At 44.8% G+C, this 17,221-nt stretch overlaps 1 long non-coding RNA gene across 2 annotated transcripts in view; it reads left to right on the top strand.

The window, feature by feature from the left end:
• LOC135239001 (uncharacterized) overlaps positions 1 to 17,221 on the top strand; it is a 108,164-nt gene that overhangs the window by 885 nt on the left and 90,058 nt on the right. The gene's annotated exons all lie outside the window — the stretch shown is intronic.

Here is a 17,221-nt window from a genome sequence, read left to right as displayed (position 1 = left end):
ATATTCAGTGCTGTTTTTCTGTTTTGTGTTCTATTTAAGTTTGCTCGTTGTTTGCACCTCAGTATTCGTCGCATGCTTTGTTAATGTGAAGAAAAGTAAACCACGATACGGAGTTTTCAAAATAACTTGGTGAGTTTTGTAATGGCTATCTTACGCGCACGTGATAACAATGTGATGAGCAAGCTAGCTACAGTATTATAATGGAAGCTGGCAGGCTAACATTCACAGAACACTCGTGCATCGCTTATTTATTAATGGAGTCAAACTGAGATTGTACGCTTTCACAGGTGAACATCAACAAGAAAAACTACAGGAGAACACTACACATTATACACCGCGCAAATATCTAGAAATTGCAACGGAATATTAAGGATCAGCAAGCAGGCACATTCCTCAGAAAACCGGTCGCTGATTGCAGTATGAAAGTGACACCAAACACCGAATTTTCAATTTGTCCTGGAGATTATTTCAGCACCAAGGAGCGTAATAACTAAAACACAGTTTTGCCCAGGTCAGTACAGGAGGGGAATGGAAAGGCCAGTCTTCGAGTAACTGAATTCATTCCAGTTCCGGGGTGGCGTTAAATATGACGGTCTTTTCTGTCCGTGACAGACCGCGTCACATTTTGGCGCCGGGTGCAGTGATAAGTTTGAAACTTGGCACAAACGATGAAGCAAAGAGCTCAATGATGTGCTGCATCCAAAGGCTTTAGAAATGCGGGACAGGCAGGCGTATGAATGATATCTATTGCCGACAGGAAAGTGACCTAAACGCGTCTCTTCCTACTGTGAAGTGACAGGCCTGCTTTATTTCTGTAAACAAAACTCCCAGATTTTCTCTATAAATTTCTCGGTGTCTGTGGACTGTATGTGGTTTGAATGACAGCTTGTCATCATTGTAAATCCCCTGACATTTGTAAAATGAGACTCTTTCATTTTGTATACCATCAAGGACAAAGCCATATATATAGTAAAAACTGGGATTGTTTTTTTTTCTTGCACAAACTCTTGGGAAGAGTGTAAACTTTATTTTTTTTCAGCATTTAAGATGAATTTGAAGTCTAACTGTTTATTATGAGAGCTGGAAAAGGCACATAGAATGTTTTCAATTGCCTGGCATACTGCAGTGGCAGTTGCATAAGCAACAGTGTCATCAGCATATAGATCAATCAATCAAATTTTATTTATATAGCGTATTTTACAACAGTTGTCACAATACGCTTTACAGACAGCCCTAGCCTAAACCCCCACAGGAGCAAGCCTAAGGCAACAGTGGCAAGGAAAAACTCCCTGTGGCAGATGGGGAGAAACCTTGGAAGGAACCAGGCTCAAGGGGGAAACCCATCCTCCTCTGGTCGGCTCAGGGTGCCGACTGGTGACCAGCATGTCAGCCAGTTTATGCAGAAGATATGATAAGTGATGTGGCTCAGATGATGGGTGGGGCCAGGTGGCGGTGATGGGGAACAGCAGGTGGCGGCAGATGTGGGCAGGGTGGAGGCAATGACGAAGGAGGGGCTGGACCGCAGAGGTGGGGGAGACCAGACGACTCTCGAGCACTCTCGAGGGTTGGGGCAGAGCCCGCCGGCAGCGTGGGGAAGAGGGTGGAAACAGCAGTTAAGGGATTTGCAATATACCAGACAGTGAGTAAGTGCCAGTGCTATGTATTGTGGGACGCCGCCAGGAGTAGAATATGGCTGCATATCTACTAGGACAGGGATGGAGAGCCCATGCAGTCATGAGGGTAGACAACCATACCCGCCTATCAAGAGCCAGCCCATGTAAAGTCGGGTCACAGCTGATTGACAGGTGACAGTAAGGAAAGGATTGCCACCTAGAAAGCTCTATGACTACAGGCTTCTCGCACCCTGTCTCCAGACTATAACTGATTGTAAGCTTGAGCATAGAGGTGCGTTTTTAATCTAGATTTAAATATTGAGACTGTGTCTGACTCCTTTATAAATAATGGAAGCTGGTTCCACAGTAGTGGGGCCCTGTAGGAGAAAGCCCTACCACCTTTTAGGTTCTTGGAAATTCTTGGGACTACCAAGTAGCCTGCGTCTTGAGATCGGAGTGACCTTGTGGGCTTATAAGGTAGGAGCAGGTTCGAATGTACACAGGTGCACGTCCATGCAGAGCTTTAAAAGTCAGGAGCAAAACCTTGAAGTCTATCCTATACTTAATGGGTAGCCAGTGAAGCGACGCTAGTACTGGTGTAATGTGCTCATACTTCTTAGTTCTGCTCAGGATACGAGCAGCTGCATTCTGCACAAGCTGGAGACTCTTAACGAGTTATTAGGGCAGCCAGAAAGCAGGGCGTTACAGTAGTCTAACCTAGACGTAACAAATGCATGGATCAATTTTTCAGCATCCTCGACTGACAGGAAATGTCTAATTTTAGCTATGTTGCGCAGCTGAAAGAAGGCAATTCTGGATGTGTTTTTATATGGGTGTCAAAAGATAGATCAGGATCAATGGTGACACCAAGGTCTTTAACGACCATATTAGGTTCAGCCGAACAACCATCACAGTTTAAGGTGAGAGTAGACAATTTCTCCCTTAATATTTTGGGACCTAAAACCAACATTTCAGTCTTGTCTGAATTTAGGAGCAGAAAATTTGAAAGCATCCAAACCTTGATATCTACAATACAGGCCTCTAACCGTGAAAGCGGCAGTGCTTCGCCAGGTTTCATTGAAATATAAATCTGGGTATCGTCCGCATAACAGTGGAACTCTACGCCATGTCCCCGGATAATATTGCCAAGTGGTAGCATATATAGCGAGAAGAGTACTGGTCCTAGTACTGATCCTTGTGGAATACCGTATTTCATTATTGAGGAGCTGGACTCATCTTCTTTTAATTTGACAAACTGTTTCCTGTCACAGAGGTATGAACCAAACCATGCAAGTGCCTGTCCATGAAGTCCAACACAGGCCTGGAGTCTGTCCAGGAGTATTCCATGGTCAATTGTATCAAAAGCTGCACTCAGGTCGAGGAGCACAAGAACCGACACAGAGTTACGGTCGGCTGACAGTAGTAAATCATTTGTAACCTTGATAAGTGCGGTTTCTGTGCTGTGGTGGGTTTGGATTGGAGATTCCAGATTGGAATACCTCATGGATACCGTTAGAGCTAAGGTATGCACTTAGTTGCTTAGCAACAATTTTCTCCAATAATTTTGAAAGAAATGGAAGGTTTGAAATAGGTCTATAATTTTCCAATTTATCGGGTTCTAAGTTTGGTTTCTTCAATAATGGCTTAATGACTGCCACTTTTAGTGACTCAGGTACGTATCCTGTGACTAGGGATGTATTAACGATTTTTAGGATATGCTGGCCTAGTACTGGAAATAGTTCTTTAATCCAGTTTGAAGGAATAGGATCGAGTACACAAGTCGTCGGTTTTGAAGACATAACTAATTCGGATAACTCAATCATGCTAATGGGCATAAAACAGCTCAGTACTGCTGTCTGTAAATCTTCCTGTTGTAACCAGGTGCGGGCTGTTTATTAGCAAGAACAGGAATAGTGCATGATGGAGACAGTTTGGAAATCTGGTCTCTAATAGCCTCAATTTTCTGATCGAAGAAGTTCATGAAGGCATTGCTGCTAAGGTTGGAAGGATAAGATGAAAACTCTGATGATTGTTTTTTAGTTAATTTATCCACAGTGCTAAATAGGAATTTTGGGTTATGTCTATTTTGTTCAATAAGTTTTGAGAAAAAGGCAGATCTAGCAGAAGCAAGAGCTTGCTTATACTGAAGAAAGCTGTTTTTCCATGCAAGATGAAATACTTCTAGCTTTGTTGATCGCCATTTTCGCTCTAATTTCTAGTAGACTGCTTCAGGGCCCGGGTGGTATCGTTATACCACGGAGTGTGCTTTTTCTGACTAGGGTTTCTTCTTTTAAGGGGGGCAACGGCATCAAGAGTGTTCCTGAGGGTAAAGGTTAGCTGGTTGGTCAATTGGTCCAGATCGGCTTCATCAGCATTTTCATCAGTCTTTTCTTCTATGGAGAGGAATGACTCCGGAAGCATATTTAAAAACTTTGGAATAACCTCAGGGTTTATTGAGCGGCTGTAGTAATATCTAGGCTGTGATACAGGAGGATTTGATGCCTTAATATTGAACGTAATAAGGAAATGATCTGACAGTATAGGGTTATGAGGTTCGCAGTTATTAAAGGATAAGACAGTGCCATTTATATCAGCCGTAAAGAGGATGGGTCTCAAGCTGAAGCCCTGGGGAACTCCTTTAGGTAGTCTGATGGCATTCTGTCCACACTTATGCACTGGGTTCTGACAGTGACATAAATACAGAACAACTCTGATTTCCATACCTTCGGGAACCTTCTAGTTTGGACTGATAAGTCATGAACAGTGACTAAAGCAAACGTGTCAAACTCCAGTCCTGGAGGGCCGCAGGGTCTGCAGGTTTAACTCCAGTCCTGGAGGGCCGCAGGGTCTGCAGGTTTAACTCCAGTCCTGGAGGGCCGCAGCGTCTGCAGGTTTAACTCCAGTCCTGGAGGGCCGCAGCGTCTGCAGGTTTAACTCCAGTCCTGGAGGGCTGCAGCATCTGTGGGTTTAACTCCAGTCCTGGAGGGGCCGCAGTGCCTGCAGGTTTAACTCCAGTCCTGGAGGGCCGCAGCGTCTGTGGGTTTAACTCCAGTCCTGGAGGGGCCGCAGTGCCTGCAGGTTTAACTCCAGTCCTGGAGGGCCGCAGCGTCTGTGGGTTTAACTCCAGTCCTGGAGGGCTGCAGCGTCTGTGGGTTTAACTCCAGTCCTGGAGGGCCACAGTGCCTGTGGGTTTAACTCCAGTCCTGGAGGGCTGCAGTGTCTGCAGGTTTAACTTATGAAATAACTTAAAATTATGTAATAACTCCCAAATATGTGCATCCATAGACCACAGTCCAAAAGGTGGAGGTGTGAGGTACCTTGCAGGTGGTACGGAGGTATGAACCATATAAAACAGAGCCTTTCATCCAATAAAACACATACATGTGAATCTGTATGCCAGGTACTTGTGTATTTGATATGCTATCTGAAACCCAGCAGTAGTGTGTACAGTGCGGATTTGACGTGTCCCACGTGAGTGCTAAGGTAAGAACCTACAGCACATTTGAGTGTATTCTCCTTGCCCATCCCTGGAGGTGGAGGACCATCGTGCTCCTGCTCCACGCATATGCATGCACACACACACACACACACACACACACACACACACACATTTTCACACTCTTCTGGTGAGGTGAAGTAGGAAGCTAACATACACATTCACACACACATGTATTTTATTATTTTTCTTTTGTTTGTTCTACCTTATCCTATATTTAGCAAACAACATTTCTTACAAAAATAGATAGAGCATAAATAAGTATGTTTTTGTTGAGTTGTCATTTTATTTAGGCTGAGGCCATGTATAAGCCCCTTGGGCTTCTTGCCTCTCCCTGCACTATTTCACTGCTTTAAAATCTCTTCTGTTTTTGTTTCATATTTTAATTGTGCCAAATCAAATCAAATCAAATCAAATCAAATCAGGTCAATGGAGCTGAATGCGCAGTGACGCTGGGCGGATTGGCGCTGAGCTCTGAGACGGGCGTCTGGAAGGAGAGAGGCTGTGAGTCTGGGCCAGCGGGTCAGGAACACGGCAACTGCATTACTGCCCGACCCATTAAAACCAAAAAAAACCAAAAAACCCCCCTGAGTCACTAAGAGCCCAGACGGGTGCCGGGGCGAAGGTTTAATCACATCAGCGTTCAGCGGGCCTGTGGTCTGACCCCGGCGGGGGAAGTGGCGTGGGACTCTGGCGTTTATGGGCGGGGGGGGTGATGGATGGCCGACCTTGCAGAAGGATGTCTTTTGACAGATAGCGGCTGATCGATACGTTTCTCCCTCTGTCCGCGCGGCCCGGTCGATGCACTCTCTTGTAATGGAAATGGTAAAATAAGGAAAGTCTTGTGTTTTTCTCCCGAGTGATGCAGCCACTGCTGCTCACTCAGCAGATCAGCTCTACTCCTCCTCCTCCTCCTCCTCCCCTTCTTCCTCCTCTTCTTCCTCCTCTTCCTCATTATGTGAAGAAGGGTTGGCTGTTAGAAAAGTAAAGCGCCCCAAAGCAACGGTAGGCCAGCATACGGGGGGGGCAGTTCTCCCAACTATGATCGCGGCCCATCTTTTATCGCTACACTGGGAAGTTACACTGAAAACTTTCTGCATTACTGTCCTTTTCCGAAAGTGTGTGGGGGCGTGGGGGGGCAGGGTGGGGGGGTCTGTGGGGGCGTGGCGTGGGGGGCAGGGTGGGGATGAGGGGGATTCTCACAGGAGCTCCCTGACAGCCGGTAATGTGATTTATTTAATGTCTTTCTGTTTTCGTTTTCCAACGGAACCCCCGCCATCCCCCCAAACAGAGGTCTGTGACAGCTCGGTAAACTTTGCGGTCATAAATCACACGGTTGCGTTTAATCTACGGAGCGTGGAGTCCGCAGTCAGTGAAAGGGCAGCGGTTTGAGAGAGGACACGCATCATTACAGAAAACACCGCGCCGTGAGCTGTGGGTTTGTGCTCGCTGCCTGACGTCAGAGCAGACAATTAAACCCAATGTTTCTCTCTCCGTAAAATGCTTTTTTTTAAGAAGTTCGAATAAATCACAGTGCATGTTCTGCTGTGCGGTACACTTTCGGGATGGTTTTTGTGTATGGTGAGAGCTCGGCACTGGGACCGGGTCCTCTATCATTGAACTGTGTGGTAAAAGGCTTATGAAATTCCGCTGCGTTTATGTTTATGCTTGTTTACGTCTCCAGAGTCGTCTCCCACGCACCAGCCAATGGGCATGTCCCTCCGCTCATCAGTCTGCACCCGTTTTGCTCGATATGAGCACCATTTTAAAACTTATTTTAAGTTTATTAAATTAATATTTCACTCTCCGTGTGTTTTCAAATTCTAAAGGAAGTTTAATAAAGCAATAAAGGGTAATACAATAACAGCAAAACTAATTCTACAGCCTGTTTTAGGAGGCATCAGAATGTCTTTTATTAATTCATTTATTTTTACAATTTGGCTGATCCTACCATGTTTCACATAGTGAGCATTCGTAGCTGTGGCTGTTCCTGCTGCTGCCTGCAGTAAGTTAATGCTGTTTGGGCCGAGGATGTCTCATGCAGTACGCTTTTTATGCCGCGATATTAAAGGCCGTTTAGATATCTAACAGATGTGTGCGGTGGGCCGTGGGATTCTGGGTTATCGCTGCGATGTGCATAATGTCTTAATAACGTGGTTGTATTGCAGTGATAACTCTGCACCTCCCCGGCTTCGCTCTTATCTCTGAATATTGCCTTTCATGTGGGAGATATTTTCATTGTTACTGTGCGGATTATGCAATTTAATAAAGGCTTCTCTGACATCGTTAAACAGCCTTAATTATGTCTGTCTGCTCCCTCTGCTCCTCACGGAACGGAGTGCTCTCATTGGTCAGTGTAGTGCAGTGTTGTATATGAACAGAGTGCTCTCATTGGTCAGTGTAGTGTTCTCCTATATGAACGGAGTGCTCTTATTGGTCAGTGTAGTGCAGTGTCGTATGTGAACAGAGTGCTCTCATTGGTCAGTGTAGTGCAGTGTTGTATATGAACAGAGTGCTCTCATTGGTCAGTGTAGTGTTCTCCTATATGAACGGAGTGCTCACATTGGTCAGTGTAGTGCAGTGTCATATATGAACAGAGTGCTCTCATTGGTCAGTGTAGTGCTGTGTCGTATATGAACAGAGTGCTCTCATTGGTCAGTGTAGTGCTGTGTTGTATATGAACAGAGTGGTAAATGGTAAATGGACTGCATTTATATAGCGCTTTTATCCAAAGCGCTTTACAATTGATGCCTCTCATTCGCCAGAGCAGTTAGGGGTTAGGGGTTAAGTGTCTTGCTCAAGGACACTTCGACACGCCCAGGGTAGGGTTTGAACCGGCAACCCTCCGACTGCCAGACAATCGGTCTTACCTCCTGAGCTATGTCGCCCCAGAGTGCTCTCATTGGTCAGTGTAGTGCTGTGTCATATATGAAGCATAACTGCACTGTGTTTAACACGTTTCTGGAATGGAGTGCTCTCATTGGTCGGTGCAGTGCTGTGTCATATGTGAAGCATAACTGCACTGTGTTTAACGCGTTTCTGGAATGGAGTGCTCTCATTGGTTGGTGTAGTGCTCTGCCATATATGGAGCATAACTGCACTGTGTTTAGCATGTTCCTGCAGGCGTTCCTGAAATAACACTTTCAGCTGTTACTTCAGCTGAGTAAATCGGCACATTTAGTGAAGACAGTGAGTTCAGTGGTTTAGCATTTAACCCAGCTCAGGCTGGGTGGGGTCTTCCTTTGAAGTCTCTTAATAGAGCAAAATGGGGCATCAGTTCAACAAGAATAGTAACAGTGCTGTTCAGTGAGCTCCAGAATGAGTGATGCCATCATTGCTGATTGGTGATTCATCCCTTGTCAAAGGTGAGCAAAAAAAAAAAAAGTTTAAGGTAAACAACACGGGTTATTAGCTACAGTCATGGGAAAATTCTTTCATTCTAATAAAGTTCAGAGAAAAACATCGAAGTTTGATCAGAAAAGATCAAAGATATTAGCACCTGTGTGTTCATGCTTCTGCTCCCTCCCTTCTCAGGGATAACAGCACTGGACAGAGTGGTCTTCAGAGCTGTCCTAAGGTTGGTCAACATATTGAGTGGGATCTTTGACCATTTGTCCAATTAGAATCTTTCAAAATCCTCCAATGATGATTGGTGAGACGATTGGTCGGAAGTGTTTTGTAGTACAGGTGATTGGTCAGCAGTGTTGTTTAGTACAGATGATTGGTCAGCAGTGTTGTTTAGTACAGATGATTGGTCAGCAGTGTTTAGTACAGATGATTGGTCAGCAGTGTTGTTTAAACAGATGATTGGTCAGCAGTGTTGTTTAGTACAGATGATTGGTCAGCAGTGTTGTTTAGTACAGATGATTGGTTAGCAGTGTTGTTTAGTGCAGGTGATTGGTCAGCAGTGTTGTTTAGTATAGATGATTGGTCAGCAGTGTTGTTTAGTACAGATGATTGGTCAGCAGTGTTGTTTAGTGCAGGTGATTGGTCAGCAGTGTTGTTTAGTACAGATGATTGGTCAGCAGTGTTCAGTACAGATGATTGGTCAGCAGTGTTGTTTAGCACAGGTGATTGGTCAGCAGTGTTGTTGAGTACAGATGATTGGTCAGCAGTGTTGTTTAGTGCAGGTGATTGGTCAGCACTGTTGCTTGGTACAGATGATTGGTCAGCAGTGTTGTTTAGTGCAGGTGATTGGTCAGCAGTGTTGTTGAGTACAGATGATTGGTCAGCAGTGTTGTTTAGTACAGATGATTGGTTAGCAGTGTTGTTTAGTGCAGGTGATTGGTCAGCAGTGTTGTTTAGTACAGATGATTGGTCAGCAGTGTTGTTTAGCACAGATGATTGGTCAGCAGTGTTGTTTAGTGCAGGTGATTGGTTGGCAGTGTTGTTGAGTACAGATGATTGGTCAGCAGTGTTGTTTAGCACAGATGATTGGTCAGCAGTGTTGTTTAGTGCAGGTGATTGGTTGGCAGTGTTGTTTAGTGCAGGTGATTGGTCAGCAGTGTTGTTGAGTACAGATGATTGGTCAGCAGTGTTGTTTAGTGCAGGTGATTGGTTGGCAGTGTTGTTTAGTGCAGGTGATTGGTCAGCAGTGTTGTTGAGTACAGATGATTGGTCAGCAGTGTTGTTTAGTGCAGGTGATTGGTTGGCAGTGTTGTTTAGTGCAGGTGATTGGTCAGCAGTGTTGTTGAGTACAGATGATTGGTCAGCAGTGTTGTTTAGCACAGATGATTGGTCAGCAGTGTTGTTTAGTGCAGGTGATTGGTCAGCAGTGTAGCACAGATGATTGGTCAGCAGTGTAGCACAGATGATTGGTCAGCAGTGTAGCACAGATGATTGGTCAGCAGTGTAGCACAGATGATTGGTCAGCAGTGTAGTACAGATGATTGGTCAGCAGTGTTGCTTGGTATAGATGATTGGTCAGCAGTGTTGTTTAGTACAGATGATTGGTCAGCAGTGTTGTTTAGTACAGATGATTGGTCAGCAATGTTGTTTAGTGCAGGTGATTGGTTGGCAGTGTTGCTTGGTACAGATGATTGGTCAGCAGTGTTGCTTGGTACAAATTTGTAGAATCCATTGATGGTTTGTTTTTGTCTGAATGTAGACAGAAATAGTCAAGAGTGCAGGCAATCCTTTTAAATGCAAATGATTTATTTCTCTCAATTTTTAATACCTAATTGTTTTCTGGTGTAAATAATAACTGTATTTAAAAAAAAATATTTCGAAGCCCAATAAAGGCCAATAATGTGAATGACTGCATCAGAAGTCCAGAATGTGTTAAATGTGGGATTTGTAAAGAGGTGATAATCCACTTATAAGGCAATATTTACAACAAACCCAATCAACACACAAACACACCATGCAACAGCGGCTCTGTATCCTCCTTGCAAAGTGCTACAGACACAGCACAATAGTAAGACCAGAGGCGTAATTCCACTTCTTTAGGACAGAGAGAAATCTTGCAGCCATGGCATTGCAGAGTAACTGTGGGAGCATTCCCTTCTGCACTAAAAGCAAGATGTTTAATCCGGTGAATGTAAAGTTTCAAAGGTACTTTTGTAGAAAAGATAATTCACTGTTCATCTAGACTGTGGCAAGCCTGGAATTAACGTATCAATTTCCCCCGTGCAGAATTCAACCCACCGTTAGCTAGATACTGAGTATAACCAAAACAAAACCACCCACACAAGAAACACCTCAATGAACTAATTTAAACCAACACCTTGAATTTACATCTCAATCCAAGCAATTAAACAGAGACATTTATTTGCATCTTATTTACTCACTGCTTAACCGCATGACTCAGGCATCCAGCATGTTGTGAATTCTTGGTGCTAATACGGACAAGGTTGTGACCTATGAACCTATGTGACCTATGACCCCGAGTTTATCAGGTCAAAAACACCAAGCAGTCTTGTGTCTTCCCTCTGTGATCCTAAGGAACGAATCCTAACCAAACCCATCCCCACTGCACACATGACACTTTCAAAACCATTTATATAAACGTAGTAGTGGGATCGTGTGGATAAATTAGCATTGAACATTTGCACGTTCATTTCGTGGCCTGGCACATTGTGTTCAGCCTGCTATTACCGTATTATAAGGTTTTGTTGTGATTGCATCTGTCATATCTGATTGTATGAATCAGCATATTATACATGAGAATGGATGATTACTGGGGACTCATTATGCTTCATTGTACGTATAATTTCATCAGAAGAGAAAGCTGATGTGCAGGAAAGTGATGGTAAACATCTGCAGTATCTCCAGGCTAACGGTAAAGTGATCTCTGTGTGTAGGCATGGTCGCTACCTTTGTCAGCTCGCGAGTTAATGTAACTTTCCCAGTGACCCGGGAACTTAAAACCTTTCTCAATTCATTTGTCCACCAGGTCCGTTTCATTCTCCATGCCCTGAAAGCCATTGAAGTTAATGACTGTAACCTGGGAGGAAAAAAACACAAGGAGCAAAGAAATAGTTTATTTTGCTGAAAGTAAAAAAAAAATGAAGTCAGTAGCATTCCATTAGAAACCAGATAAAACACAAATAACATGCAGCTGATGAGAGAACCCGTAATGTTTTCTGGGATGGAAAGTCTTCCAGAGCTTCATTTTAAAGCCATTCCTGGGATTGTACTATTTCAGGAAGTTTTTCAACCAAAACTCCCTTCTTTGTACCAAGCTAGGTTTGATCACATGCAGATGGCTTTCAGATTCAAGGTCATTGTCCTAACCTGGAAACATTGTCTAAGGCACTGGATTAATCAACCTTCCAATGTAACGTCAGGGAAAGAGCCATTCAATCAGAAATAGCTTATGGGAAATGTATTTGTGGCGTGGTGTCAGATGGATTCATGACGCAGGTGAACAATGCATTTTACTGACCCCAGCACCTGGTTTTACTTCCCTCAGAGGTTGAAGTAAAAAAAAAAAAAAAACTGAGAAGGTTGGGTGGCACTAGAGCACAAGCTTCACTTCTCAGAAACACAATGTCACCTTTACAATTAGGCCTGATGCAGTCAAAAAGCAGCAGGAGGGGTGGTAAAGCTAGCGTTAGCTGTGTGCCTGTGGATAACGGATGCAGTCACTGTCCATGGTCCTGGAGTCCACCCAAGCTTGGCATTCAGAGGGCATTAAATTACTTGAGTGTGGGGAGCTAATTGATACTGAGAAATAAAAATGTCCAAGCCACTGACCTCACCAGTAGTGTTATAGGAGTCACACAACCCCTATCCAGCCACAGTTTCATTAGAAATATACCATGCTTTCCATTTAAAACAAAGATATTATAAATCATTATTAATGTGAGTATAGTCCGTGCATAGGCTGTGAAAACAGAGGTGTACTCATGACAAACAAAATGTCCCCCACAGTGTCCCCTGTTCCCTTAGAGTGACCTGTTTCTGGGTGTCTGGGAGATTTAATATTATTTGTGGGGATGAGAGAGCTGTGGCTTAAATCTGGGTTACTCCCAGAACTGCACTGTCAGCTCTTTCAGTCTCCCTTTTTATGTTTTCACCAAAATCTAAAGAAAACTTTACTGGCCCCCTGTCTGAAGCAGCAGCCACCGGAAACTCAAGGGCAGGCCTAACCCCTTCACCATGTCGGGGTGTCAGAGGATGCAGGACGTCCCATGACAATCCCTGCCCCAGGCTCCCCCTGTTTATCGAAACAAAACCAGGACAAGAGAAGAAGAAAGTACGATCTTTATTTCCAATCATGATACACATATGTTTAGAATGGATGTGACTCTTCATGTGTTCATATCAAACCCCGCTGTGGCATGCACTCCTGTGACCCGCAAGAGAAAAGTTTCAGTATCTTCTTTTTTTTTTTTTTTTTGACAACGCGACGGTCATTCAATAAAAATGAAACCGATGATATTTTTGAAAATATTTCCAGTAATATTATTGGTTTTGTTTTTATTGAATGGCTCTTGTAGCGCAGGTTTCAGTGTAGCAGAATGTACGGTTCTTGTGATTAAGACCCGAGACTCATGTCCCCCTGCAGAGGACAAACATGAATGCCGGTGCCTTTGGGGGTAAAAGGGGTCTTTCACTGGAACTGTGGTCCAGTCAAAGCTTTTTGAAGGATGGAGAGTTAATCAGCTCTGACTTCACCGCACTGCGTGCTTTGAAGGATCGATAATGCCCCGTCTCCCGCACGATGAAGCTGTCGCCCGCTGACTTAAATCTCAGGAGGAAGAGATTCTCCGTTTTTAATTGAGACAGCTGGCCGTCCGTATTGAGCATTCCACTGTATGACTGGTGTCTGGAACCATTTCCTTTCTTCTGTGATGTCATCAGTGACCAGTGAATCTGAAACGGACAGGATGCTCGCCTTTGCATGGCGGGTGGATGAATATCATGGACCTAAGCCGCCCTTCACAGATGTTTATTTCATTTATTTCTTTTGGCATCGTCAGACATGTTGATGAGCACGGCGAGACTGAGGAGCGTTTCGTGCGAGATTCGCCGTCTGTGGTGTTTGATATGGAGCGATCGGAGATGTCAGACTTCTGGAGAGGCTTGCGATACAGACGCACAGTGTGTCTGTGTTCGTGGTTCAGGGAGAATGCTCTCTATGCGATCTCTGTGCAGTCTCTCTGCAGTCTCTCTCTGTGCAGTCTCAGTGTGCAGTCTCTCTGTGTGCAGTCTCTCTGTGCAGTCTGTCTCTGTGTGCAGTCTCTCTGTGCAGTCTGTCTCTGTGCAGTCTCTCTCTGTGCAGTCTCTCTCTCTGTGCAGTCTCATGCCTGTGAACACAATCCTGTTCCAAGCCAGGGCGCAACATGTAGCAGTAAGTGTTTTTTTTTTTTTTTGGAGATTTTAAATTCTTTGTTTCTAAATTGCAATATGGGTGGCAATTCTCTAGAAGCTGTCCTGCTCCAGGTTATCTTTTTTTGTTATTTCAAAAAAAAAAAAAAAAAAATCAAATTGCCAGTTTACAAGATGGCTCCACTGAACCAGAAATAAGAGCAGGGTTTCAGCTGAGCGTGTGCCAGGTCAGCGAGCTCGACCCCCGGACACATCCAGAGGAGGAGACGGATTTAGCAGGAGGCAGAGGGTGAATCTCGGCTCCACAGGCCAGTCCGCCAGTCCATTTCACACAACCTGATGACACACGTTTTTTTCAGTGAGTGAAAGGTTTGCAGCGAAATGGGGTTTGTGGGAGCTGCTCTCTCTCTCGCGCGGCAGATCCCGGAGATTGTGATGCACTGATGCCCTCTTCAGTGGCGAGGCCAGCCCTGCGATGCGCTGAAGTGCTCTTCACAGACACCTCTTCATATACCGCACCGCTGCTCTTCTGTTATTTGTGTTCTCAGAGTCGGTTTCCTGTGACCAGGAGCCGAAACGCAGGAAGCAGATTAGAGGACAGAGACAGCACCAGACCAGTCTCTTCAGAAGAGGAGGGAGAGAGAGAGAGAGAGAGAGAGAGGATTAAAAATCAGACAGCCGAGCCCTTTTAAATCACTGGGACTAGGTAAATTCCATATATTGGTAATGTGCTTTCGACAGTGAATAGTGAAAAATCTGTCATTTTCTTTACATTAAGCTGTTGCATCAAAAAGGTCAACAAATTGCATGGTGTTTGTTTTTACACATGAAGACTGTAATCGCAAAACATGTAATTGTCCTTTGTCCTTCTGAGCAGTGAAAGGCAGTGCAGTGATTATGAACAGGGGTGTACAGACACACAGGGACACGGAGGGGTGGAGGAGCAGCGTAGATGTCAGGTTGTGGGGATCGAGCGATTTCCCATCTCCTGGACGTGATAAGCACTTCGGCAAAATTGCAGCAATTTTACGATTCTCTCGCTACAGTGATTTCACGTGTATTTTACACGTCTTTTAAACAAAGACTTCTGCTGAAAATATCTGGTTTTGTTTTTAATGTGTGTGCTCTTGTGCTGGTCCTTGAATTGTCCCTTACATTTGACAGCAAGAATCCGGCAGGACAGACAGACAGACAGACAGGCAGACAGGCAGGCAGGCAGGCAGACAGACAGACAGACAGAAAGGCAGACAGGCAGACAGGCAGACAGACACACAGACAGGCAGACAGACACACAGACAGGCCAGCAGGCAGGCAGACAGACAGACAGACAGACAGACAGAAAGACAGACAGGCACACACACAGACAGGCAGACAGGCAGACAGGCAGACAGACAGAAAGACAGACAGGCACACACAACAGACACACAGACAGGCACACAGACAGACAGACAGAGAGACAGAGAGTGTAGCAGAATCACAGCTTGTTTTTAGTGAGATTTCCACAGAGACCTCAGAATGCGGACCAGACTCATGTTGTGAGCTGTAAGTCAGCCGTTGCTAACGGTGACCTTCCACACATTGCTGCTGGATTCCGTACGTGGACCCTGAGCTCAGAATAGCCCTACGCTGACACCACTGCATCATACCTGCCAGGCCTCCAGTCTCAACTCCGGCGTGTCTGGACATTTAAAACTGGTTTAGTACTTTGTTGAGAGCTATTTCTCATAGAAGTCCTCTTTAATATACGCCCCCTGTCACACATGAACCATGACACTGCCCTGGATTCTGTTGTGGGGATATGGGAAAGGGCGCGGAGTATAAATCAAAGGAAGTTACACTGATGTTATATAATGCTGTCAAAGTGTCGGACAGCGCTAGGAGTATTGTGCACAGTTCTGGGCATCGCACAAGAAAGAGATAGAGGCTTTGGAAGAAGTCCAAAAAATGGGCAGCTAAATCGGTTGCTGGTATGAAATGTGCAAAAAGTGCATCCCTTCAGACTTGGCAAGCGGAGACTGAGGGATATGGTTGAAGTTTTTAAATTGATAAAAAGGGATTGACGTTGTGAATGAGAAAAGATTTTTCAGTTTGAGTTCTGTCAGTAGAAAAATAAGGAGGAAATAAGCTAATCTTCTGAGACCCGGCAGAAAAAACAAGTTTAGGTTTTGAAATTTTTGTGACATAATACAAGTGTCTTGGATGACAGAAACATGTTGCAGTGATCTTATTTTTTATTGAATGGCCCTTGTGGTGGAAATCAGAATATATGGTGCTTGAAATTAAGACCAGAGAGTCACGTCCCCTACAGGGGACAGAAATGAATTGGTGGGCCTTAGGAGGCTAAAGGTAAATTTAATTTTGGTATCAGGAAGTTTTTTCCTCCCACAGAGAAAGAGAGCTGTCAGTCCGTTGAAGTCCTGAAACAGCTCAAGAAAAATACCTTCTACAGATAGTGTTATCCAACAACGCACAAGGCAGTACTTTTATACCACAGTTCAATAATAGATTCATCTCACCCACCAATTTTACATTCCACACTATGTGACCTTAACAGCTGTGACCAGTGCTGAAATGAACATGTGAAATGACTCTACATTCTGCTGCGAAGCGCTATTTCTGACAGAAAAACATCCGAATATATCCACCATCCAAGTTATTCTTCCATTAGACTATGGAACTAAAACGGCCCTTTTGCATCAATTCCCCAAAGTGCAGGAAGGTGCTTTTGCATAGTTTTGAAGTGCCATAAAAAAAAAGCGTCTTCGGTAGCGGATGCACAAGGGCCTAATCCAGGGCTGTCTGTGAGCGATCGCGGCCAATGACCCGGGGAATTTACGGGCCGCCGTCGATCGTGAACACGTCTTTACGGCGTCTCCAGCGCCTGGCGCGGTCCCGCTCCAGCTGTCGAACGAGGTGGCGGACGGGCGGGGGGGGCAGGGAGCGGGATTTATGTTCCCGTGGCGACACACATCAGCGCTGAGAGCTGAGGTGCACCTGGAACCCGCGCCCGGTGACCAAAAAATACACCTCACCTGGAACAGGGTACTGGAGGGCTGTGACTGTTTCTCTCTCTCTCTCTCTCTCTCTCTCTCTCTCTGCATCTCTCTGTATCCCTGTCTCTCACTCTCTACATCTCTTTCTCTCCATCACTCGTTCTTTCTCTCTTTATGCATCTCTCTCTTTCTGCATCCCTGTCTCTCACTCTCTGTATCCCTCTCTCTCTTTTTCCCTCTCTGTATCTCTCTCTCTCTGTACTTCACTCTCTCTGTATATATCTCTCTCTCTTTTTTTGGCCAGGCAGTGTATATGGCTTGAATGAAGGGTGGTGAATATTTTC

Source organism: Anguilla rostrata, chromosome 14, assembly GCF_018555375.3.
Source record: "Anguilla rostrata isolate EN2019 chromosome 14, ASM1855537v3, whole genome shotgun sequence".
NCBI lineage: Eukaryota > Metazoa > Chordata > Actinopteri > Anguilliformes > Anguillidae > Anguilla > Anguilla rostrata.
The sequence above is the reverse complement of the archived record's forward strand: the minus strand, read 5'-3'. Positions and strand labels throughout refer to the sequence as shown.